This window comes from Leptonychotes weddellii, chromosome X (genome assembly GCF_054177405.1).
Source record: "Leptonychotes weddellii isolate Sample4059 chromosome X, ASM5417740v2, whole genome shotgun sequence".
NCBI classification, from domain to species: Eukaryota; Metazoa; Chordata; class Mammalia; order Carnivora; family Phocidae; genus Leptonychotes; species Leptonychotes weddellii.
In genome coordinates, this window is record NC_138385.1 from 21,424,038 (window position 1) to 21,450,204 (window position 26,167).

Here is a 26,167-nt window from a genome sequence, read left to right on the forward strand (position 1 = left end):
AGCAGATCAGAAAATTTGTACCCTTCCATTCTTGTGATGAAAAGAAATATAATTTTCTAGCAGAGAAAGGGGTAATGAGGTAAATATTTAGTATTCATGATTATGAGTGATTTCTTGGTTAATCAACAAGTATTTTTAAAACGTGTTTTTGGCTGTATGTTGCAGACATAATTAATGATGGTAAAAGCATATTTTTGTGTTTCTGTTAATTTTAGATAAAATTTTATCATTGGTTAATTAGCATTAACAAAATGAGTGTTATTCATTTAGCCATAATTTATATCAATTTCAAGCATAATGACATCTTTTGTCTTATTTAAATAATATAAATGGGTCATTCTAGGTTCGCCTGAGTGGCTCAGTTGGTTGGGTATCTAACTCTTGATTTCGGCTCAGGTCATGATCTCAGGGTTGTGAGATTGAGTCCCACATGGGACTCCACACTCAGCAGGAGTCTGCTTGAGATTCTCTCTCTCACTCTGCCCCTTCCCCCCATGTGCACATGCTGTCTCTCAAAAAATAAATAAATCATTAAAATAAATAAATGTATCATTCCCACCCACCCCCGACAACCACAGGTCTATTCTCTGTATTTAAGAGTCTGGTTTTTTGGGGTCTCTCTTTTTCTAAGACATACAAATGGCTAACAGACACATGAAAAAATGTTCAACATCATTAGCCATCAGGGAAATTCAAATCTAAACCACATTGAGATACCACCTTACACCAGTTAGAATGGCAACAATTAACAAGGCAGGAAACAATAGATGCTGGAGAGGATGTGGAGAAAGGGGAACCCTCTTACACTGTTGATGGGAATGCAAGCTGGTACAACCACTGTGGAAAACAGTATGGAGGTTCCTCAAAAAGTTAAAAATAGAACTACCCTATGACCCAGCAATTGTACTGCTGAGTATTTATCCCAAAGATATAGATATAGTGAAAAGAAGGGCCATATGCACCCCAATGTTCATAGCAGTAATGTCCACAAAAGCCAAACTGTGGAAGGAGCCAAGATGCCCTTCAACAGACAAATGGATAAAGAAGATGTAGTCCATATATACAATGTAATATTACTCAGCCATCAGAAAGGATGAATACCCACCATTTGCATTGACATGGATGGAACTGGAGGGGATTATGCTAAGTGAAATAAGTCAAGTGGAGAAAGACAGTTATCATATGGTTTCACTTATATGGGGAACAAAAGGAATAGCATGGAGGACATTAGGGGAAGGAAGGGAGAACTGAAGGGGGGGAAATCAGAGAGGGAGATGAACCATGAGAGACTATGGACTCTGGAAAACAATCTGAGGGTTTCAGAGGGGAGGGGGTGGTGGGAGGGGGTGGCCCAGTGATGGGTATTGGGGAGGGCATGTGCTGTAATGAGCACTGGGTGTTATACACAAATAATGAATCATTGAAGACTATATCAAAAACAAATGATGTACTGTATGGTGACTAACATGGCACAATAAAAAAATTAAAAATAAAACATAAAATAAAATAAAGGTATCATTCTTTTATCAATGTTCATTACCTTTCATACCATTTATTTTTCTTTTTCAGTACAAACTGAAAATGTACTTAAGGAATGAACAAATTCAAATTAAAGTTGTACACCCTTTGTATTAGTTTTTTATAGCTGCTGTAACAAATTACTACAAACTTGGTGACTTAAGACAACACATATTTGTTCTCTTATGTTTTGGGAGGCTAGAATTGTGAAAACAGTTCTGCTGGACCTAAATGAAGGTGTTGGCAGATCCATGCTCCTTCCAGAGGCTCTAGGGAACAATCTATTCATTGCTTTTTCTGGTTTCTGATAGTTGCCCAGATTCCTTGGCTTATAGCCACATCACTCCAATCTCTCCTTCTACAGTCATAATGCCTTCTCCTCTCCTGTGTGTCAAATTTTCCTCTGCCTCCCTCTTATAATGATACATGAGAGTACACTTAGGGTGTACCCAAATAATCCAGGATAGTCTCCCCATCTCAATATTCTTAATGGAAGCATGCCTTCAATGTCCTTTTTTTGATATCATATAAGGAACATTCATAGGTTCCAGGGGTTAAGACATGGATATCTTTTGGGGGCCATCATTCAGCCAAACTCCTCCTGAAGTACATTCAGGGCCATATTATGACTTCCATGGGCCATCGACACTTTTGCCTTTGTGGTCCCTTCCTCCAAAAAGAAATTAAAAATTATATTTTACTGCATGATATAAAGATAAATATTTGTATATTCATTGTTATTATTAATATATATGCATTATTATTATATTCATTTTTTTCTTCTGATGTCAAAAAAAATTAAAATGAAAATTTTGCTGTGGACCTCTAAAAGTGTCATGGGCCCTAGGCACTATACCTAATGGAAAAGTCAGCACTGTATATAGACAACACATAAGGTCTCTGGATCTCAGCAGCTGATAAAATGTTAAAAGTACACAAGCTCAGGAAAGAATTCTAATATATACATAGATTTCTTAATTACACTTGGGTTTTCAAAATTCACAGGATTTCTGCTCCAGTTTAGATAAGTGCTCCATTTTCTAAGCTCTATCATTTTTCTATCATGTAATCTTTGAAAAAGGAAAGAAAATATATATTTTTAAAGATTTTATTTATTTATTTGACAGAGAGAGACACAGCGAGAGAGGGAATACAAGCAGGGGGAGTGGGAGAGGGAGAAGCAGGCTTCCTGCTGAGCAGGGAGCCCGATGCGGGGCTCAATCCCAGGACCTGGAATCATGACCTGAGCCGAGGGCAGACGCTTAACGACTGAGCCACCCAGGCGCCCCAGAAAGAAAATATTTTTAAGAAGGTTTATTTCTTCCATACCTCACTGACAGAAAAATAATGTGGATGATCTTTTAAAAAGTGATAAAAAATGGTTTCATTCTATGTCATCTCACTACAGATTCTGCATATAACAGTACACAGATCACTGTGTATGTTTTCTTTTAAATTTTTAAAGGTTGAATATAAGAGAGAAATAACACTAATAACACTGAACTAAGTCACACTGCTTCAATGTGACCTGGTTGGATGTCACCTAATTTACGCCTTGTCCAAATTAGTTTTCTCAACAATAATGTTGTTCTACTATCAAATGGTTCATAATTGTAAACACAGTTCATTTGTGGTTTGCAGAAATACATTTCCTTTGGCAATATAAGAAGAGTGAGAAATCATACAAATTTTTATTTTCAGTGTGTAATGAAAGATTATGTTAATCAAAGAAATCACAGCTTGGGTATCTAACAGCAAATCAAAGTTTGTCTTTTCTCCTTTAGTAGGAAAACGCTATTATTATTGTGCACTGCTTTTCAACTAGGAAATCAATAACCGTATATTTTCTAATATGCAAACTTTGTTTCAGAAACTCAGTTCATTAGTTTTATTTATTTATTTTGGAGAGGGAGGGGGATAGGCAGAGGTCTATGCTGGGATTGAAGAGGGATTGAAAGAATTCCAAGCAGGCTCCACACCCAGTGTGAGCCTGACACAGGGCTGGATCCCACAACCCTGAGATCATGACCTGAGCTGAAATCAAGAGTTGGATGCTTAACTGACTGAGTTACCCAGGTGCCCCCAGTTCATTAGTTTTAATAAACTCTTCTGATTTCATGATGCAACAGATAATATTTTATATTACATATTATTACCTCCAGGACAGTTTTAGCTACACCTAAAGTAAAATGTGCTATCGCTATATCTATTCACTGCTTTCTTTGGGAGAACAGAATGAGTAATTATATATGAAAAGAATAAATGAGGGGCACCTGGGTGGCTCAGTCGGTTAAGTGTCTGACTCTTGATTTCAGCTCAGGTTATGATCTCAGGGTCGTGAGATCGAGCCCCCATCCAGCTCCATGCTGGGCATGGAATCTGCTTAAGATTCTCTCTCTCCCTTTCCGTCTGTCCCTCCCTCTGTGTGTGCATTCTCTTTCTCTCACTCTCTCTCTCTAAAAAAAAATCAACATTTTGATACCCTTGTGGATAAAGCTATTAGTTTTACTTTGCTATGAAGTAACAGACTTAAACAGTAACCCCAGTCAGTTTCATAAATATAGGGAAGGCACAAAGAGGATTTGGACAGAGAAAATTAATAAGTCATAACAAATCTGTTGTTTCTAATGAAAGGGAAACCAAATAAAGACCATGTCCTACTGAGGAGGGGATAGTAGTGCCACATTATATTCAAAGAACAACATTAAAACATAAAGGAGCTATAGGCTTTCATTGAAAGCACTGTGTGCTCTGCATTGCTGTTTTAAAGATGGACATATTTCTATTACTACATGATGCCAGGGGTAAAATAACAATAATAATACATGTATGGACATTTATAAAAAGTACTCTTTGGCTCACCCCCCCACACACATACTGGCCAAATTCACAAATCACTTTGATACCATAGAATCTAGGAATTGGAAAAAATTCCACTTGTAAGAGTTTCCAAGCACAGTTTATGAACAGTGCAGTTTCCCTCTATGCTACACCTGGTAGGTAGACTTGCAGTCTCTGCATAACCCTGCCAGTAATGAGCAGTAATGAGCAGCATGAAAAGTAGTCCATTATTGTACAGTAATAGTTTTAAGATTTTGTTGTCTCACCAGGATGTCTGTACTTCCATTTATTAGGCTTAGTTGGCTTTTTGAAAAGGACAGAATTAGACTTAATCTGTTCTCCACATGACACTATTTTAAGGTAGCAATTATGTTCTTTCTCTTCTTTTGGCTAATCACTGCAGATTCTGTTAACCATTCTTCATATAGAATATTTTCATAGAATGAACGTGCAACTCTTAATTTACTACTTAATTTATTGTGGGCCAAAGATCACACGGTGAACCTTGTAAGTTATATGTAAGAAAGAGACCTGTTTCCTATCTGCAGCTTCCCCTTAATTCTGAAGTTACTATCTATTCCTTTCCTGAAACAAAATTCATTAGAAAAACACCTTCCTCTGATATTTCACTATGCCTGTTCTTAAGCAATCTAAAAAGAAAATGTCTTTACCAAAATTGTTGCTTGATACAGAGGCATTTGAATTTGTTGTATGTGATCATGTATCCATGCAGTTAAAAGGCTTTCCACCTCATGTGTCAGCGTAGCACGCTTTCTTTTGATTGTTGATTATCTTGGCCTTGTGCGTACCCTGCCGGTTTTATCCACATACTGGCATCAGTCACAGTCCTTAGGATGTCATAAGCATGTATTTTTGTTTTCATTGTGTGAATCTTAGTCAAGTCCAGGTGGGGAGAAGGCTTGAAAGTCAAGCATTCTAAAGTTAAGGATTGCCTGTATTTTACCCTCTCCCATCTCTCTCAAAAACACATTAACACTGAAACAACCTGAGGCCAACATTCTATTCAGAAACCTGAAGCCGTTTAATCTTGTCTTCAATTTTTTCATCACATATGCCTTCTCAAACTCTCAAGCCTCTATTGACTTGAACTTCCCCCTTCCTCCCAGTCTTCCAATGGGATTAAGGTTCCCCTTTCCATCCTTCCAAAGTCTTCTTCCTTTACAGTGCTTTCCACTATGCCAATCTGTTTCATGATGAACAACCTACCTCTTCTTCACTTCATGAAGCAAAACCTTTGCTCTCTCTCAAGGACGAGGAAGCTTCCTCCAAGAAATCCCCTGGAGGGAAAGCTACACTTCACCATGCTTTGGGTTAGTGGAGAAAAGTGGGTGTTCCCAGGAATAAGAACTAGCTTGCTCTTCTTTACTGCTTTCAAACTTTATTTCTCCACCCTCCTATTAAAATATCTTGTCCTTCAAGATGGCCTTACCGTTATCTAACCCACTTCACCGCTCTAATCTACAGATATCCCGGTCAGTTTTCTACTATTTAGTTCTTAGAACCCCAATCAGGTTATAGATGTTTTCTCTGGAATAGAAAATAGTTATATCTGAAACCTAGGACGAAATAAACAAAAATTTATAAGACCAAGGTCAGAGTCTATTGCCACCTGCTTCTGCCTCTCCTCATATCTAGAGTATATTCACTTATTGTCTTCATTTCTGTTTCCTTGCCTCCATTTGGTAAACTCTCATGGACCACAATTGGCCTTTTGCCTTACCACTGCGAGTGAACTGTTCTCACCAAGGTTCTCAATGTCTCCTGATTGACAAATCCAGTGGATACATTTATTTGACATACAAGTCAAAGACTGTAGGCCATTCTTTTTTTTTTAATATTTTATTTATTTATTTGACACAGAGAGAGAGATAGCGAGAGCAGGAACATAAGCAGGGGGAGTGGGAGAAGGAGAAGCAGGCTTCCCGCCAAGCAGGGAGCCGGACGCGGGGCTCAATCCCAGGACCCTGGGATCATGACCTGAGCTGAAGGCAGATGCTTAACGACTGAGCCACCCAAGTGCCCGACTGTAGGCCATTCTTAAATGATCTTTTACTCTGGCTCCCATGACACTGCTGTTCTCTGGGTTCTCCTCCTATCTTTTGTACCTCTCTCTGACCATCCCTTACATGTTGATGTTCCTCCAAATTCTGTCCTAGAATCTCTTCTGGTTTTTACTGTATACCCTCTCTTTTGGAAACAGAATCTCTTTCTTTTTATCTTGCCCCCTTTACCAACACTACCCTGATTCTGGACCTGTCTACTTCTGTCTTGTCCTTCAAGTTTCAGCCCTAGAATTCTTTATTCTGACAGGTCTTCCTTGATTCATTTCCTTTCTAACTCTTAGAACCTGCCACACTTCTTGTTTTTAGAATATGTATCCATTAAATCTTACCTCTATTTTGTCTTAACTTTCTTAAAAAGATCTTATTTATTTGTTTGAGAGAGAAAGAGCATGGGCAGAGGGGCATAGGGAGAGGGAGAAGCAGGCTCCTATTGAGCAGGGAGCCCAACTCAGGGCTTGATCCCAGGTCCCAGGACCCTGGGATCATGACCTGAGCTAAAGGCAGATGCTTAACTGACTGAGTCACCCAGGCACCCCTGTCTTAACTTTTTTTTAAAGATTTTTTAATTTATTCATTTGAGAGAGTGAGAGAGAGCACCAGTGGTGGGGGACAGAGACAGAGGGAGAAGCAGACTCCCAACTGAGCAGGGAGTCCAACATGGGGCTTAATCCCAGGACCACGGGATCAGGACCTGAGCTGAAGGCAGATGCTTAACTGACTGAGCCACCCAGGTCTCATTAAGGCCTATGGTATATTGTCTGTGGTTTGTTTCTTGTTTATTAAAGGTTTAAAAGGGGTCATCCTCGCTGAATGCTTCTGTTGCTAAGATTTCCCCAATCAGTTCTATATTGTTAGTAAATATAAAGTTCAAAGCAATATTTCTTGTTTGGTGCTTTCTCCTTCTTTCCATGTGAGGTACTAAATTGCATCAAGACAAGAATGTATAAGTGTTTCTACTTTTAGAAAAACTAATTCTAAAATATGTATATAGGTGAAGTTCTTATCCTTACGATGTCTTGCCCATGTAAGAATTGAGGTATTTTAAAACAGATATCTACCATATTCTCTGACTATTTGGGTAGTGTATATATGCTTTAAAAATCACATTATTTCTCTGTCCTTCTTTAATCTTATAGAATGTTCTTACCACATTCTATACTAAGATTCTTGGATTTTCATGTGGGTGCCCATTTTGATGAACGGTCATTCCACAATCCTTATTTTTTATTCCCATCAATTATAGTCTAATTATGAATCACATTTATGGTTGCCAGCATTCTAAGATGGCCTTGAAGATTCCCTCCCTTTGGTATACAGAACTTGTATAAGCCTTTCAAATACGATTACACCTATGAATATGATGAGATATCACTCCTGGGAGTAGGTTACTAATCAGTTTTCAATTTGTTTTTTTTTAAAGATTTTATTTATTTATTTCAGAGAGAGAGAGCACATAAGAGAGAGAGAGGGAAAGAGAGAGCATGAGTGGGGGAGAAGGGCAGAGGGAAAGGGAGAAGGGAGGGCTGAGCAGGGAGCCTGATGTGGGGCTCGATCCCAGGACCCTGGGATCATGACCTGAGCTGAAGGCAGACCCTCAACTGACTAAGCCACCCAGGCACCCCCAGTTTTGACTTTGAATTAATCAAAAGATAGTGGGCCTGGTATAATCAGGTGAACTCTTTATTTATTTATTTTTAAAGATTTTATTTATTTATTTGACAGAGAGAGACACAGCGAGAGAGGGAATACAAGCAGGGAGAGTGGGAGAGGGAGAAGCAGGCTTCCTGCCAAGCAGGGAGCCCGAGGCGGGGCTCAATCCCAGGACCCTGGGATCATGACCTGAGCCAAAGGCAGACGCTTAACGACTGAGCCACCCAGGTGCCCCCAGGTGAGCTCTTTAAAAGAAGTGTCAGGGAGACACTTCTTTTGACCTACAAGAAAGCAAGCATCCATATTGTGAATTGCCTATGGAGATCACATGACAAGGAAATGTGGGCAGCCTTGAGAGGCTAAGAGAGGTCGCCAGCCAAAAGCCATTAAGAAAATGGGGACTTCAGGCATACAACTGAAGGAACTAAATTCCACCAATAGCCAGTCGGTTTTATTTCAGTCCCCAGGAATTTCACTTTCTATACTGTTCTAAGCCTCCCACTACTACAGTTTAACAGTATCTTCCAAATTTCCCTGGTGATAAGAACCACATAGGTGCTTGATAATAACAAACAAACAAAAAACTCCCACAAATTCCCAAACCCCACCCACACTCACTGAATAGGAATCTTTAGGAGGAGAAGCTTGATTATCTGTTTTACAAATAATTCCTTCTAGTAAATCTTATCCAGGAAATATAGAAAATGCTGGTTTATACCATGGTCCAGAAAATCAGTTTATCTTGACACCAGCTATGGAACTACCTGATAAACCATTGTATCCTTTTAATGCTTCCAAAATCATGATGTTCAACTGGAAAAAAATGAAAATTGCACCTGTGTCCCCACCCTCTCCATTTCCTACCCTGAATTGAAAAATTACTAGAGATTTATTATTGTTTACTTCTGGTAATAACACATATTTTCCAATGTTTCATACTATATTTGGATCTCCTCCTCTTCATCCCATTGGTGAGGAAAGTATTCCCAACTTCATAGGGATGGCTGAACACACAACATCCAACACTGGACAGATGTGATTAACAGCAGTTTATTAATCACATATACTCACAGTCTATGGGAGGAGGACACCACATGCCATGCAGAGCCACATAAAATGGGGTGGGGATTTTACTCAGAAACCCAGTGAAGAACCAGGAGCTGTAAGAAACAGGTTTTGTAGTATCAGGAAGGTGGGGGTGATTCCTGGTGAGCTCAGGAGGATATGATTGATTTGTTTGAATAATTCCACAGGCTAATGGAGAACTGAAATGTGCTACTCAGGGATAAGCAGGAACTATGCCTGGTTTCCTTGATAAGGATGGTTGTTAAACTAGGGGACCTTATCCGTGGGAGCAGAGTGAGGAGGAAAACTTGTGCTATTTGAGGCCCTCCTGGTTTCACCAGATACCCAGGCAGCACATAATTTGGGGCCTTAATTTTAGGTTTACACCACGCTCTAGCTCTGAGGAACAGTGGCAGGCAAGACCCTCAGTATATCCTAAATATGTGTACTTGGAAGATAGTTTATGCCCCTTTAGCCATGTTGGAGTGAATCTTTAATGTATATTTACATGTAGTCATCTTTTGTTTGTAATGTTTATAACAATAAAAAAAATCATGTTTCTGGATTCCCAGCTGAATGCATGACATGCATTTATTTCCTCTTAAAATATCAAAATTTCAAAATTATTAATGGAGGAGGGTTATTAAACTATGTTATCATGTAGTTAGTTTAAGTCTGCTTTCAAAGTAATCCATTTCAATTTTACTTAAAATATCTTACAGAATGGAAACACTGAGAAGAACATAATGCTTTAAATCAAATAAATTTGTGAGTTCTTCTTATTTCTTGGAAATTGTTAAAAGACATATTTGTCTAAATAGAGTTATCCCTGGCTCCAACTTCAGAAACAAAGAGCAGAAAGTCGTTAGGGCTAGTGTTTCATTCTTTTAATAAGAAAAAAGTAGACAATTCTTTTTATATGAAAAAAAAATTAGTCATAAATTTTCTTTTTATTTTCTATATCACTTGGAAAGCTTTTTCAAACTGGACATATATGCCCTCTTCTTTTCCTCCCTTTCTGTTCCACCATGTGATGTTGCCCGCTAGGGGAGAATGTTTCCTCCCCTATACACAGCTTACAAAAAAGAAAAATAAAGCTGTATCTATCTGAACTCAGGTGAGACCATTATTATTTGGATATGTATTCCTATCCATAGTACCTTTACTGACTGGGAGTAGTGATCATAATTGCAATAAAAACAACTAAATGAAAAAACCCTAACTCTAGCGAGCTAAACTTGCAAACTCAACTTATGCAGTAATCACAAACATCACGTGTGTCAATGTAATAGTTGCAAATGTGAAACATGATCTAGTTTAAACAATAATTAATCAGATATGAGCAATGGTTCAGAAATGTACTGCTTCTATTTTAAAGATGTTAAAATTTATTACTATATTAGCTTTGTGTTTTTAAAAATTTTTGGACACTGGGTGTAGGCCGGGAGGAATTTTGAAAATCAAAACTGACAATACATATTTAACTATCATAAACCACTCAGCAATTATGCTTAGCTGCTATAGTCTCATCCAATAACTCCACAATCTAGGAACTTCTGTGCATATTGAGATTCCTATGGAAGTTATAGCATTAATGAAATTGAGTTTTAAATTTCCCTAGGCTCAACCTAGACATTAAGAATATAAATGTAAATTAACAGAGAAGAACTAGCAGCCATGAATACTAACACTCAAATCACATTCATTTTCATTTAAATTTTACACAGACATCAGGGAAACAATTTCTCCTCCTTCCCTCCAAAGAAATTATATTAATAATTTTGGCAGCCTTCCTGTGAAGGAACAATGTGCAACATCTTTACATTACTCAGAAAACAGGCATATTGAAAACTAGCAGTTGATAGATCATGTTTGCTTTGCTTGTGGGGCAATTTTAGAGACTGAACCTAAATAGGCTACTCCTGAGTTTAAGGAGATTCTAAGGTTTAAATGTATGAGTTTACCATACTTACTAATCAATAACTGGTTAATGATATATAGTAAGTACTACCAAGTATAATAAAAGGAAGTATAACTTAAATAGTTGAAACAAAAAAAAATTGTGTATAATGATATAACTAGTAACTCCTCCCCCATTTTCCTAGAAGATTCTGCCATGACCAGAGGGTTGTGAGTCTTTTACATAGCTTGACTTGTCCTTCTTTCTTCCTCTTTTCTGTCAGACTTGATGAACAAAAGGAAAGGGGGGAAGAGTAACAAACTGCTGTTTAGTGGTGGTTTCCTTGGCATTTGGTAAAGGAATGAGTCTCCTGTAGGTGGAAAGACAAGTACAAGTACAAGAAGAGTGAGAGAGGAAAGAGAACACCTTACTGGAGAGATGTCAAAATATACTATAAAACAATATTAATATAGCATGATATTAGTTCAGAGAAAGTCATTCAAATCATTGGAATAGAATTGAGAACTTTAAAAAAAGATGTATAAAAGTATGTTAATTTAATTTATAATAAAATTGATTGAAGGATCATTCACATATAATGTTATACTAGTTTCGGATGCAAAACATAGTGATTTGACAATTTTATACATTATGCAGTGCTCACCATGTTAAGTGTAGTTACCATCTGTCACCATACAATGTTTTTACAATATGGTTTATAGTGAACTTTAGATAACTTAGAAAAAGATGGACCTGTTATAAAAGGTTTTGGGACAAATGGCCAATCAAATTGAGAAGAAAAAAATAGGCTGTACCCTTAATAGGAACCATCAACAAAAATAAAATTTAGAGTTATGATTTTTAAAATGTATTGAAGATAATAGAATAAAAGAATGTATACTTTTTAAATGGTACATGGTAAAGTCTTTTTAAGCAAAATGCAAAACCCAGACTCCATGAAGGAAACAACTGACAGACTTGGCAAAATCAAGTGATAGACTGAGAGAAGATATCAGCAATATATAACAAAAGAGTGATATCTAGAATACATCAGAATTCCAACAAATCCATGAGAAAAAGAAAATAATCTGTTATAAAAATCAGAAAGTGACAAAAGAAACTTTAAAAACAAAAACCATATTAAAAAGTTCTACCTTACAAGTGATCAAGCAACTGTATATTAAAACATCTGTGAGATATTTTTGTCCATCAAATTTAAAATGGTTGATGATGACAGGGCACCTGGGTGGGGCAGTCGGATAAGCTTCTGACTCGGTTTCAGCTCAGGTCATGATCTCAGGGTCGTGAGATCTAGCCCTGTGTTGGGCTCCAGGCTCCATGCTCAACAGTATCTGCTTGAAATTCTCTCTCTCCCTCCACCCCTCCTACTCATTGTCTCTCTCAAATAAATAAATATATCTTTAAAAAATAAATAAATAAAATAGATGATGTGCAATGTTGTTGAATGTAAGGGTAATGGACACTTTTAGACACTCCTGCTAAAGCCTGTTTGAAGGGATTTTTGGCAATATCAGTCTTTAATCCATTAAATCCACTCTAAGAATCTCGTCTAAGGAATTTCTCAAAGAATTACACAGAGATTTATAAAGAAAAAAAGAGAATGAATTCATGAATGTTTATTGCAGCATTATTTGTAAAAGGAAATAATTGGAAACAACCTGGGTGCTCATCAGTAGAAAATGGTTAAATAAACTATAGTTCATCCACAAAATGGAATACTATGCAGCTGTTTAAAAAATGAGGTAGAGGGGCACCTGGATGGCTCAGTCAGTTAAGTGTCTGCCTTCGGCTCAGGTCATGATCCCAGGGTCCTGAGATTGAGCCCCACATTGGGCTCCCTACCTAGCGGGGAGCCTGCTTCTCCCTCTCCCTCTGCTGCCCCCTTGCTTGTGCTCTCTCTCTCTCAAATAAATAAATAAAATCATTTAAAACAAATGAGGTAGGGGCACCTGGGTGGCTCAGTTGGTTAAGCGACTGCCTTCGGCTCAGGTCATGATCCCAGGGTCCTGGGATCGAGCCCCACATTGGGCTCCCTGTTCAGCGGGAAACCTGCTTCTCCCTCTCCCACTCCCCCTGCTTGTGTTCCCTCTTTTGCTGTGTCTCTCTCTGTCAAATAAATAAATAAAATCTTTAATAAATAAATAAATAAATAAATAAATAAATAAATAAATAAATAAATAAAATGAGATAGATCTATAGGTACTCACCTTGCTATATTTTTAAGTAGAAAAATCAAGTTTCAGAATCCTGCATATAATATGATCCAATTAGGTAAGGGAAATGCATATAGCATATTTATATACATAATTGTGTAGAACTAGGACTAAAGAAATGCATACCAAATTGCTGACAGTGTGAAAGTAAGAGCAAGACTAAGGAGAGCTATAGCAGAGTGGTTAAGAGCATAGACTCTGGGGTCACAGAATTTAGTGACTCTGCTACTTATTAGCTATGTGACCTTGGCAAGTTTCTTAACTTCTCTGTGCCTCAGTTTCCTTCTCTACAAAATGGTGGTGTTATTATTGCTTAGCTCGAAGACTTGTGAGGATTAAATGAAGCAATGTAAGTAAAGCATTCCAAATAAAGCCTGGCACATAGTATAAGCTTACTGTGTAAGAGTTTGCTATTTTTTTAAGAGAGAGAGAGAGAGTGGGGAAGAGGGGCAGAGTGAGAGGGAGAGAGAGAATCTCAGGCAGACTCCACGAGGAGCACTGAGCCTGACGTGGGGCTCAATCCCACGACACTGAGATCATGACCTAAGCCAAAGTCAAGAGTCAGGTGCTTAACCAACCAGCCACCCAGGTGCCCCAAGAGTTTGCTATTATTATATTCCTTAAATATTTTGCAGTGAGAATGCATTCATGGATTTCATATGTAGCAAAAAAGAAACAAGAAAGAGAAACTAAAATGAGAATGGGACAGAAATGTTTCTAAATGAAGAAGAAAAAAGGAAAAAATTATATCGTCTACACTGTCATTTTAAGTACACCACAACCCAAATTTGTAATGAGCCATATCTTAAATTGTGCCTATGGTACAAAGAAAAGCTTGACCACAATATTTTGCAGCTCCCCTAAAAGATGAATAGTCTAGGGGCGCCTGGGTGGCTCAGTTGATTAAGTGTCTGCCTTCAGCTCAGGTCATGATCTCAGGGTCCTGGGATTGAGCCCTGCATCGGGCTCCTTGCTCGGCGGGAAGTCTGTTTCTCCCTTTCCCTCTGCCTCTCCCCTCTGCTTGTGCTCTCGCTTGCTCTCTCACTCTCTCTCTCTCAATAAAATCTTTAAAAAAAATAATAAAAGATGAACAGTCTATTTCTCTGGTCCCGATTTTCTTTGAAAGGTAGAATACAGCAGAAGTAACATTGTATGTGTTCTGAAACCCAGGCTTTTCCAGGCCTTGTAGCTTCTATCTTTGCCAACGTCGCAGAACGCTGCCCTGACACCAGCATATAAGGCAGCTGGTGTAGCCCTCCTGGAGAATGAGAGACCGCACGGAAAAGAAGGAACACCTGAAGCACCCAGATGACACCCAGCGCCTATTGCCCGATGCATGAATGGGGCCACCTCCCACCTTTCAGCCCAGATAACCTTCCAGCTGAATGAAGCTGCATGAATGTGCCAAGGAAAAACCAGGAGAGAACATGTGTAGTTAATCCATAGAATCATGAACAATGATAAACTGCTGTTGTTTTAAGCCACTAAGTTTTAAGGCTTTTTAGGGCTTAAGTTTCATTGTCATACAACAATAGTTAACTGATACAGAGGATATGAGATCTGATGGAGAAAGGCCACATGGAAAGAGAGACCCAGATGCCTTAGTAGTTCCAGCCACCCTAGCTGAGTCATTAGACATGGGAGTAAGGCCATGTGGGATGAACCCAGTCTTAGGGGACCTGTCAACTGAATGCAGCTACTTGAGTGATCCCTGACAAGACCAGCAGAAAAAAATTCCCATCCAATTCACAAAACTGTGAAAAATGGTAAAATGTTTTAAGCTATGAACTTTTGGGGTAATTTGTAGATAATTGATACCACATCCAAGAAGCCTAATTTACTAAATACATAGGAAGAATCTCTTTTAATCAAGTCCCATGTTGGTCTCTGTGCTGGGCATGAAGCCTGCTTGGGATTCTCTTTCTCCCTCTCCTTCTGCCCCTCCCAGCCCCCCATCCCTGTTTGCATGCTCTCTCTCTCTCTCTAAAAAAAAAAAAAAAAAAAGGAAGGAAAAATCTCTTTTAAACACAATATTACCTCTTAGGCATTCCCATGGCATAGACTAAGTAAAGATGGTACTAAATCAAGGCACCAGATTTTAAGAAAATTTCCTGTATAAGGTAGGAAGCTTGAGTTCTAATTAAACTTGATCAATAGAACATACTACTTTTTATCTTAATTCTTCTCATTATTTTAATCCTTTGTTTTAGTTATAAAGTTGTTAAATTCAAAACTTTTCCCCAGTTCTTTCTTTTAAAAAAAAAAAAGATTTTATTTATTTATTGGGGGGGCGGGGAGAGTGAACCAGCCGGGGGGGGAGGGGCAGAGGGAGAGGGAGAAGCAGACTCCCCGCTGAGCAGGGAGCCCAATGACAACGTGGGGCTCAATTCCAGGACCCTGAGATCATGACCTGAGCTGAAGGCAGACGCTTAATCAACTGAGCCACCCAGGTGCTCCTGCCAGTTATTTCTAAAGGACCTACTATATATAACCAAGATATGTAGAAGGACATGCTCCTGCCCTCAAAGAAATAAAAGGACAAGAGGAGAAATAAGTGTCTAAATAAATAACTGTAATACAAAGAAGAATGGGATAAGGGACAAGAGAGGACAAGTGCTTTAGCAATTCAAAGGAAAGAGCATTTCAGGATGGAAGTTCAGAGAGCACTTCTCGAAAAAAGGGAGTAATGGATAGGAGTCTGATAAATATGAATAGACAGCTAGAAATGGAGAAGGAAAGGCCTCCTGGGCAGATGTAGGAGTGTTTTAAACTAATTTTTAGGCTTTATTTACAATAGTATTTGAATGAAAGGATAGACTGTCCCACTGTAACCAAGTGTCCCTCTGATGGCCTATGGAATAAACTATACACAATCTTAAGACAGACAGAGAGAGCTGTAGTAGCCTGAAGCATCTAGAAATTCAACCAAGATGTCAGGTATCCTAGAAAATTGATGAATCTACTTTGTGGTGATAGGTGAGTCTTGCCTATGCTCATTCTGTGATTGGAATTCCTTTGGTGATGAAAGAAAGTGTCCTAGAGGAGCCTGCCTTATTAAAATGATTATTACTGAAAAAGTATGTTTATAGCGTATCTTGAGATAAATTGAATCATACCTTTAAAATGAAAGGCAAGAGTAGGTATAAGACTTATAAGGAAGATTAGTTATATTTTTATATTTTTAATAATAGCTTTCTGATAACAAATTATTATGTATTTATTATAGAAAATAAAATACAAAATATAAAAAAGAAAATTAAAACCACTAACAAACCCATGAATCACTATTAACATTATAATTTATTTTTCCTGGTCCTTTCACCATGCATCTATTTGTAAATATTTTAGTTTTAGTCAATTCATAGAAACATGAGATTATATGCTTTTGTAATCTCCCATTTTCCTCTTTAAAAATATGTTGGCTATCAGTTCAATTTTAAACAAGTTGAGTTTGGAGTAATTATGAGATAATAAGAAAGAGATATTCAGCCAACTGTTAGAGATGGATTCCAGGAGGAATGTTGGGACAGGGCTATGATCTGGAAGTTATCAAACTAGAAGTAATTACTGAAACCTGGAAATGGGATGAGATCATCCATACTTTTTCCAAGTGTGGGTTACTGGGTTAAGAAAGCAACTGATTTGCTTGGAATAGAATAGATAATTTCAAAATACATCACAAAGCAGTTGTAAGTGACCATTCTGGATTACAATATAAAAATCAATTTCTTATTGTGAATCTAAGGATTGAGACTTCAGAAAGAGTAAAAGACACTGATAAGAAGGAAAGCACAGCCAGTTTTTAGAAAAGAAGATCAATGGTTGGCATTGGTCTCTGGACCCTTTTACTAAACTCTCCAAAATTTTTGAAGACCCCAAAGTGCTATTGTCTTTCCGGGTTATCTCCATTGATATTTATGTAGCAGAAGTTAAAACACACAGGAATTAAATAGTTATGTATCGATGCACTTAAAGTAATAGTAATAAACTCATTACATGTTAACATAAATAAAATTTTTATGAAAAAGTACTACATTTTCCCAAAGAATTTTTGAGAAGAGTTATAGTGTTACCTTTAATTCCTGGCTTAAAAGAACACAGCTAAATTCTCCTGCTTTTGCATTCAATTAATTGATGTACATTTGTAAGAGAATGTGAGTGAAAGGCAAATAATATCTTCGTATTATTATGAAAATAATTTTGGCTACACAGATACCCTAAAATTCTCTAAGGAAATCCCAGGGTCTCTGGATCACAGAAAAGTCAAGAAGAATAAGGATAGAAAAAGGTTTATAATTTGAGTGTTGGCAAATACAAAGACTTGATTGAGATCCACTGAGCTGTAAATCAAATCATATCACATCTTCCTGGACTTCCCACTATCCTTAGGGCAAAATCGAAAATCTTTATCAAGGTCCTTAAACCCTTGTATGATTTTGCTCTTTTCTGCCTGTCGTTCTTCATTTTATGTCATTCCTCCTCCCCACTTCCCTTCCACTTCTTTTTATTTTTTAAGATTGATTGATTGACTGATTGATTTGAGATAGAGAGAGAGACAGAGAGAACAAGCGGCGGGGGGGGGGGGCAGAGGGAGAGAGAATCTCAAGCAGACTCCCCACTGAGCACCAAGCCTAATCCCATGATGTTGAGATTATGACCTGGGCCGAAATCAGGAGCCTGGAGCTTAACTGACTGAGCCACACAAGGGCCCCTCCTTCCACTTCTTACACTCACTACACTCCAGAGGCACAGGCTGTCCTTGCATTCCTTGACGTTGCCAAGATATTTCTCACATCAAATACTGTAGATTCTTTTCTCTGTGCCTGGAATGCTAATCACTACACATTCTCTAGGCCTCTGATTAGTAGCCACTTCCTCAGGGAAACCTATCTAACCACTCCAACCTCAATCTAAATTACATCTCCTCTGCTGTTGCCTTGTCAGTAGTGTTATTTTCCTTCAGAGCATTCATCAGTTTAGAACTAAGTATCTCATTGTGGGATCAGTTATGTCAGTCTCCTACCAGTGGACCATAATCTACGCAAAGACAGGAACAAGTGTGTTTTGTTTACCACTCTGTTCCCCAGTATTTAGCACTGAATAGGCACATACTAGGTATTCTATAAATCTTTGCTTAATCAAAGTATGAATGAGAGAATGAAGACACATTTGGGAGCCTGTTTCCTTAGTCTGAAAAGAAATTATTCATGTTTATTGTGTTGCATGGAAAATAATAACATTCTAGTTCCCAATTTTCATATAAAATGCATTTAAAATCTGTTTATGATAGACTATCCTAATAATTGTTAGCATCTAATAGCAATTGTTAATATATGTGGCTATAAAAGTCTTCTTATGGCTGTTATTAAGCATGCGTTTTAGAAGCACTAAATGCTTTAGTTATTTCAATACAAATTAATAGTTACCTGTAAGTCAATCATGATAATAATTCACTTAAAAGGTTATTATGATGAGGTCACAAAGTTAGAGAGAAGTTCAAGTGCATTTAAATGCCAACAGAACAATCCTAATTGTTCTATACTCTTTTCAAATTCTCTTTCTGGAGTGTAATTTCATCTCTCAAACAGAAATCATGGTACATTTTGAAATCAATATTTCCCCTTTTCAACAATTGTGATAGTTAAAAAGTGCCAAAAAGTAATATTCTTATAGTTAAAATGTGCCAAAAAGTAATATTCTTAAAAGTATTTCCAATAAACAAACACTAGCATAAAGCCAGTTTTCAAATCTGCAAGGGAAGGCACTACGTTATCTTTATGAGGATAGAAATTATTGTTATTGCCATATTTTTATGCATGTGTGTATCAAATATAAGTGAATTTCACATAAATTAAAGACTGAGGTGCCATTCTGTTCATTGTCTGTAATTTTAAATTTAGCAATTATTTGAATCCATTATAGCAATAATGCAAATTAATTGCCACTGCACCCTATTGAGAAGTCTTGGTTTTGAAGGTTATGATTAATCTGTATTAGGGATACATTTTATTTTGAGAGTAAGGTACAGCAACACTGATGGAACTTTTCCAATGAGGGATATTCTGTATGAATGTATACTTCTGTGAGCAGGGCTTGCTATGTGGAATACAAAGTGATTCGCTGAAGCCCAAAGAGGAAAAAAAGTATTTTGCTTCTTCTTGGAACTCTAGTCAGAAAAATGGATCTTCAGGATTTATTTGGATACCAAATAGAAATAGGTAAAGAGAAGACTTTAATTGGCTTGTCAGTTGTTCTCTTGAGCCTTACTTGGGTGTGTGAAAAAATAACGTGCCTGACTCTGTTCTGAACAGATGGATGCAGAATCCTGGCCACCAACTGTTCATATCCAGGCTCAAGTGAACTTCCTCCAATGTGGCCACTCTCCCTAGAGGGGCCCACAGCCGGCCAGAAATGGGCACTCCCTAGCAGCAAGCTGGTGATTGCAATTTTACAGCTCTGTTTATGGAAAGTGTTTGGATAGAAAATCATTAAGCTACCTCTGCTGCTTCCAGTCATTGTAGCCAAAAGTTAAGGTGCCAGCACCATTCATAATCTCTGGTAGCTGATCTCTGGATGACATTGTTATCAGTTGCAATAGGAAATAATGGTGCACCACAGTATGTATTGAAAGTGTGCCTTTGAAAACATCTTCCCATTAGACAAGCAACCAAACAAAACTCCTTCATTTCAGATAGTTCACATTGATTTTCTTTATGTAATTGTTATTGACTTTAGTCTTCTAATATTATTGTACTTACACTCTTACTTATGAGGGTACTTAGAAACAAGATTGAAATAAGTGATATTCTCCATTATGCATTATTTGCAGAGAATGAAACCTATGGATTAAACAAATACATTTAAAAAAATCAAGGCCAGAACATCTAAATATTGTTCTCTGGTACTGAATTGTTCTAGGTACATGGTAATGGTCACTCAATATACGCTTGTCCATTAGTGAATTGTTCACAAATCTTTGAACATCTCTTAGCTTAAGTCTCAATTTCTTTACCTATTCCCAGTGCTGGCACAGTTCCTGGAACATAGTAGATGCTCCATAATCATTTGCTGAATTAAATTTATATAATTACATTAGTTCTGGGAATAAATGCATAAAGGTGTATGCGTACATGTGTGTGGTCTTTGTTGATGAAAAGGCATAGCTCTTTTAAAATTCCTAGCAAATTATTTGAATAATATCATCTAGGCAACTGAGTAACTGTCCTGTACAGACTGCATGCTCCATTACAATTGGTTATATTTTCCTTCACATTGGGCATTCTGAAACTGGCAATTTAGTGTGCCTTCTTCCTGATATCCACATTTGAAATAGAAATTCTTGCTCCCATGAGCAAAACAACTTGAAAATTCTGCAACTTCCTGCTACTTAAATGTGTCTAAGGAATCCTTAAAGTTGAATAAATGCTTTAGGAAATCCACCTACAGTATCAGGTTGTGGACTTCCAGAAGCAGTAAATCAGTTCTTTGGAAAGGAAGAAAAGTTGACAGAGCCCTCTGTACTTTGGAATTTAGAAATGGAAACAATGTTTTTGAAGGAACTAAAGGGAGACCACTGCAGAACAAATGAATTAAGGACTCCGGGGAGCTGTGGAAGACTGGTAAGAAAAATGAGAGGGAAGAATGTGAGAGAAAATACAAAGAGGAGACAGCAGAGGAGAGAATTTAAAAAAAAAAAAAATGATTAAAAGGACTGTCAAATTAAAAGGACTTGTCGAGAGAAACAAGCTGAATTTCCTTTTATGAAATCCCTAGTTAATTAACTGCCCTTTCTTTCCTGGGTCTTCCAAAAGAGTAACAAAAGAGACGGCAAGTGTGAGAGTGAGATGATCCTAGTTTTAAATCCTATATTCTATTTCCATGGCTGTTACGGTTTGTCCACCTCTGATTCTGTCAGCATTTCCTTTTCATTTATGAGTTCTTTCCTTAATCATTGGTTACAGAATTTCCTTAGACTCGGAGTGTTTTGAGTCACTGGAGAAGTGACTGACCAGATGCTTCTTTTTCCTCCTCCTAGAACTCTTAGCTGGGAATTGAGGAGGTATCCTGAAAGTCTTTTCCTTCCACAGTTCAGAATTCTGGTAGTTCCTAACGAAGAATCTTTCTTTTATTTAGGATTTTTATATATGTTTTATACATATACATGCTTTTGTTTTGTTACAGAGGAAGGTAGTGGGTTTTAGGAAGGTTCGTTTACATATTCGTGGCAAGACACAGGTTTTACAGCCATGCCTTCTCCCGTTGCTTTTTCAACAACCCAAGAGAAAGAGATGGTTCTGGAAGCAGTTGCTATCCCCCCACAGAGTCGAGTTGTCATCTTTTGTTTCTTTGTTGACAGAGAGGTGGGGTGGGGGTGGGGTGATGAACGGCAGGGATCCAAAGGATTCCTGCCCAAAGCTGAAGGCGGTGTTGGAAAAGGGACGAAGGGAAAAAACAGCTCTTGATTCCCAGATTCTTTCCCCGAGTGTTCAGCTCGGTATATTTTATTTCCTCTCCTCGGTAGTGTGCCGGGCTTACAATGCACCCTCTTTGCAAATACCTGTATTAAAAACCAGGAGGATGGGAACACACGGTTCCGAGATCTCCCCCTGGCGTCACCCTATACTACCTCTCTTTCAGAAACCGAATCCGGTCCCCCCTTCTCAGGAGCGCAGAGACCATACAGCCCGGAAGCTGTCCTCGCGCAGCTGCCACCACCCAGAGTGGAGAACAGCTGGAAGCTTTGGTGCGCGCCTACCGCGCCGCGAGCAACTCTTCCCGGTAATTAGCGCCAGCCAAGGCTCCAAATGTGCCTTATTGCAACCCCTAGCGGGCTCTCAACTCGGCAATAGCTTCTCGCTTTCCAGTCCCTGCTCTTGTGGAGAAAAATTACAAACGTGAGTGCACACATACACATTCACACACGCCCTTCTTTCTTCACTCAAGAAAACCATCAGTAAACGTCTTTCTCCCAAAGAAGGTTCGACTCTGCCCGCTCTCTTTTCTTTACCTAGAGGTTAGCAGTACCCGCGAACACATGCGGGGCTCTCTTTGCTGTTCTGCGCGCCCCCTACCTGCCTACGGCGGGGGTGGCGCTGGGGGCTGGGGGAAGGGGTCTGGGAGTACGCAAGACTCCTGTTTCTCCAGTTAGTGCAGCTCCCCTGGCTCGGCACTTGGTATCTCCCACGGTCTTGCTCTCGCTGGGAAGCCGGGAAGGAGAAGGCGACTGTGGGCGTCGCCGCCGCCCTTCCCGGAACGGGAGCCAAACTCCAATAGGGCGCCAACGCCTCCCTCTTAAGCCTCACATCTGGCCCAGCCGTGCAGATGTTGGCGGCCGGAGAGTTCCTCCACGAGAGGCACCCCAAGTCCTGAGCATGCCCAGTAGGACTCCTAAGGCTCCCGAAGCGAGTTTCTGGACATGTAGATTCCGCTTTTCCGCTTTTTAGAGGAAGCTGAAGAGGGTGGGAAAGGAGGGATCCAGGGCTTGGGGCAGCGCGCTGGGTTCGCCCGGGTACGTGCCCCTCCTGCCAGGCGGGGTGAGGGGCGGAGCCGGTTGAGGAGTCCAGGGACCAGGGCGGCCTGGCAGGGCAGGAGCTGGAGCGCTGCCCCCGCCCCCCGCCCCTAGAGGACTTTGTCAGTGCTGAGCTGACGCGCCGCCAGGAGGCTGCGGGTGGCCGGCCTTGGCGCGCTGGGGTCACACTGTCAGCTGGTGGCAGTCAGCGGTGCTCTCACACAGACGGACGCGAGAGAGCTTGTGGGTCACTTACGCACGACACTCACGGGCTTGGCTTTTCTGGAAGGCGGGGGAGAGGGAAAAAGGAGGAACCCAAACAATTTCTCTCGTTCGCTCGCTTTCTTTCTTTTTCTTTTTCTTTTTTTTTTGCCGAAGTTATACTGGCAAGAGACTTCACATTCTAAGTCAGTGCTGAGGCTTTATACAGCGCAGCAGTGATCACGCTCCTTTGTGTATGTGTGTGTGTGTGTGTGTGGTGTGCACGCGCGTTTGTGTATGTCATGACTATGAAACACTGTCCCAGGTTGATCTTGGGGATGATAAACACTCCTCCGAAACCCCTACCTCACCTAACCCTCGGGGGTAAAAAAAAAAAAAAAAAAGCTAGTCATGAGAGTCCCCTGGCCAGGAACTCATTGTGGTACAAAATCTAAATTTTGTTGATCCATATTTCTTTCCTCTGCTCCCATCTCCAGCTTTCTCCTTCTTTCTCTCCATCCTCAAATACCCTGATCTTTCTCATCTCGACTTCCTTTCCTCTGCCCGTTACCTGCTCCCTCAGCCCTCCTCCTCCTTCTGCTCCTCCTCCCTCCCCTCATTTCAGCTGCGGCTAAAACCTGGAGTCTTGGGGAAAAAGGAAAAAAAAAAAAAAAAAACTCGGCTGTAGAGCTGTCAAACCGGGCATGCTCAGTAGACAGGGCAGGTTTTTTGGTCTCGAGTAGCGGAGAAACATTTTTTGCACCACCGTTACCAGCCTTAGAGCGCGGCGGCGGCGGCCACGGCAACATCAGCACAGCCATCAGCCGTGCAGACGCCCCGCACCCGGGAGCGCGGCGGGCTCCCTCTTAGCCCGGAGTTCACCTCCGAGTGCCCCGGGGGCTGAGCTCACCCCTTCTGCTTGCACACACACGCACACTCTCACGGACACACAGGCGTATACACACTCTCGCACACACACACGACCCCGGGCGCAAGCACCCTCCTGGCAAGGATCGTCCGCTGGCGCGGCAATAGCCAGGTTCGGTCCCTGCCTCCGGCGGCTGCCGGCTGAAAACACCGCCGCCGCCAGCCAGAGGAGAGCGATGCGGGGGCCCAAGCGGCAGCTCGCACAGTAATGTGGATTTACAGTCGTTTCCCGCAGGAACCGGCTGAGACGCCTGAAGTCTCGGGCACCGGCGGCGCCCGGCGGGGCTGAGCACCTGGCGAGGGGGCGGGGGACCGCACCTGGGGACGCCACCGAAACTTGCGCCTGGACTAGGTAGGTGCGTTTCTCCCGGCCCTCATCTCCTTCCCTCTGGCTCGCGGCCCCCACCCCCCACCTCCCACCCCAAGGACTCGGGCGAACTTCGCCCCGAGGCTGCAGGCGACGGATGGCGGCTCTGAGCTGTGAACCGCGGGCTGCGTCCGCGCTAGGAGTCCTGCCCGAGGTAGCAGAACCTTCGCTCCTTCTTCTCTGGGTCTCCGCCGGACCCGGGGCTCTGGACCACCCGGGCGAGGTGGGAGGTCGGCCTCGTTTGCAGTTCAAGCTTCCAGTGGGCTCTGGGGGTACTCTTTCGGGTGCTCGCTGGGCTTTACAGGCGACACTTTTGCCAACCAACTCCGGTTGTAAAGGGGGGGGGGCTCGCCTCGGCTCTCGCGCAGAGCCGGGGCGCTCTAACAAGTGGACCTGGATGCTGGGAAAGGGGGGGCTCGGTCCGAGAAGAGACAAGGGGCGCCTCTCCTCTCCCTCCCACCTGGAGCGTTCGCCCAGGGCTAGGCCACTTGGGTCCCGCTAGTGCCCTCTCTCCGAGAGAAGATGCCCAGGGGCTAGGACGCACTTTACTACCTGTTTGCTTCTGAATTTCTCTTTGAACCTTACTCGGGGAGCCCAGATTCGGGGCGGGGAGAACTCTAGAACCTTCTTCTAACCTACGCCGTTTGGGGCCCCACCCGATGCGTCCTCCCTATACCCCAATCTTTGTCAAAAGAGACAGTCATTACGCAGTAGTCGGTGTTCTGGGAGCCGTCGGTTTTGGCTTAAACCACGCGCTCAGCTGCACGGGTTTGTGTGGGGTTTTTTTGCGTTTCATCCTGAGACGTGGTCCTGGGAATCTAGTAGCGGCCAGTACATCTGCGGAGCGCCAAGTACCGTCTAGGCATGCCTGGAGAAATGTAACCTCACTTTCTTCCACTCCACAACGGGCAGATTGACAATTCAGTTTTAGGATGCTTTTCCTAGAGGTGGAGAAGGGAGACTGTTAGCGCGATTTGGTGAGTGGATGTGTTTGCAGTCAGGAGTGTATTTAAACATTTCAGCAAACCCAGTGCAGCCAGTTGTTTACAATTGCGGAGACAGGCGATCTCACTCCACTAGTAGATGTTGTCTCGACATCTATTTCGCCACCAGGAGAGTAGGGGAGGGGGCGAGGGCTGCTTTGCAGCTCGTGCTTGCCGTCGGCAGCTTCGGGTTTAGCAGATCTGCATCACTGCTACTGGCGATATGCTAATATGTATAGAAAAACTCCACATTTTCAATATGAAGCAGTTGGTCAGGAGCCGCCTGAACTGTCCCGGTTTTTTCCCCCCCTGGAATGTTAATTCCGAGTTGTATTTGAGGTGGCCCTAAGAAATACGAAAAGAAGTTTCTGGTGCTATGGAAGGGCAATTAGTAGCCCTTGCTACAATTAGTAGTAAACCCCTTCGGTTTTAGAAACCAAAAGGAAACGAAATACCTCAGTGGACTCTAATGGGTACTGTTTGATTAACATTTAATTGATCGCCTTTGTGGTAAGTAAGGGTCACAAATAGCTTCCTTGAATTTTAGATTGTTGTTCTATGATTACAACTAACAAACCAGGTACACTATACTATGAGAATCAGTCCCTACTCTTAACCTGTTTGGGGAAGACATTGGAAATGTCTGCTCTATTCTTATCTTTTGGCTGAAATACCCTGGTTCATCTCCTTAGTCCAGAGACTTTCAATTTGGAGCATAGGGTACTTAAGTGCTGCCAAGAATGAGTACAGTCTAAGAAGGAAAGGCTTTTTAAATTATTATTAAAAGGAGATCCACAGCTTTACGTTATGCTCCATGATTACCCTGCATTTGCTTGTTTGCTCAACACCCCCTCTTTGCTTTTCATATCTGCAATATGGGGGAAAATGA

General features: G+C 40.7%; 1 long non-coding RNA gene across 1 annotated transcript in view; it reads left to right on the top strand.

The window, feature by feature from the left end:
- Positions 1–23,248: 23,248 nt before the first annotated feature.
- Positions 23,249–26,167, top strand: part of LOC145717787 (uncharacterized) — a 214,759-nt gene continuing 211,840 nt past the window's right edge. The window contains exon 1 of the long non-coding RNA XR_014141203.1: positions 23,249–24,280. This is a non-coding gene — a long non-coding RNA (uncharacterized LOC145717787). The remainder of the gene's footprint in view (positions 24,281–26,167) is intronic.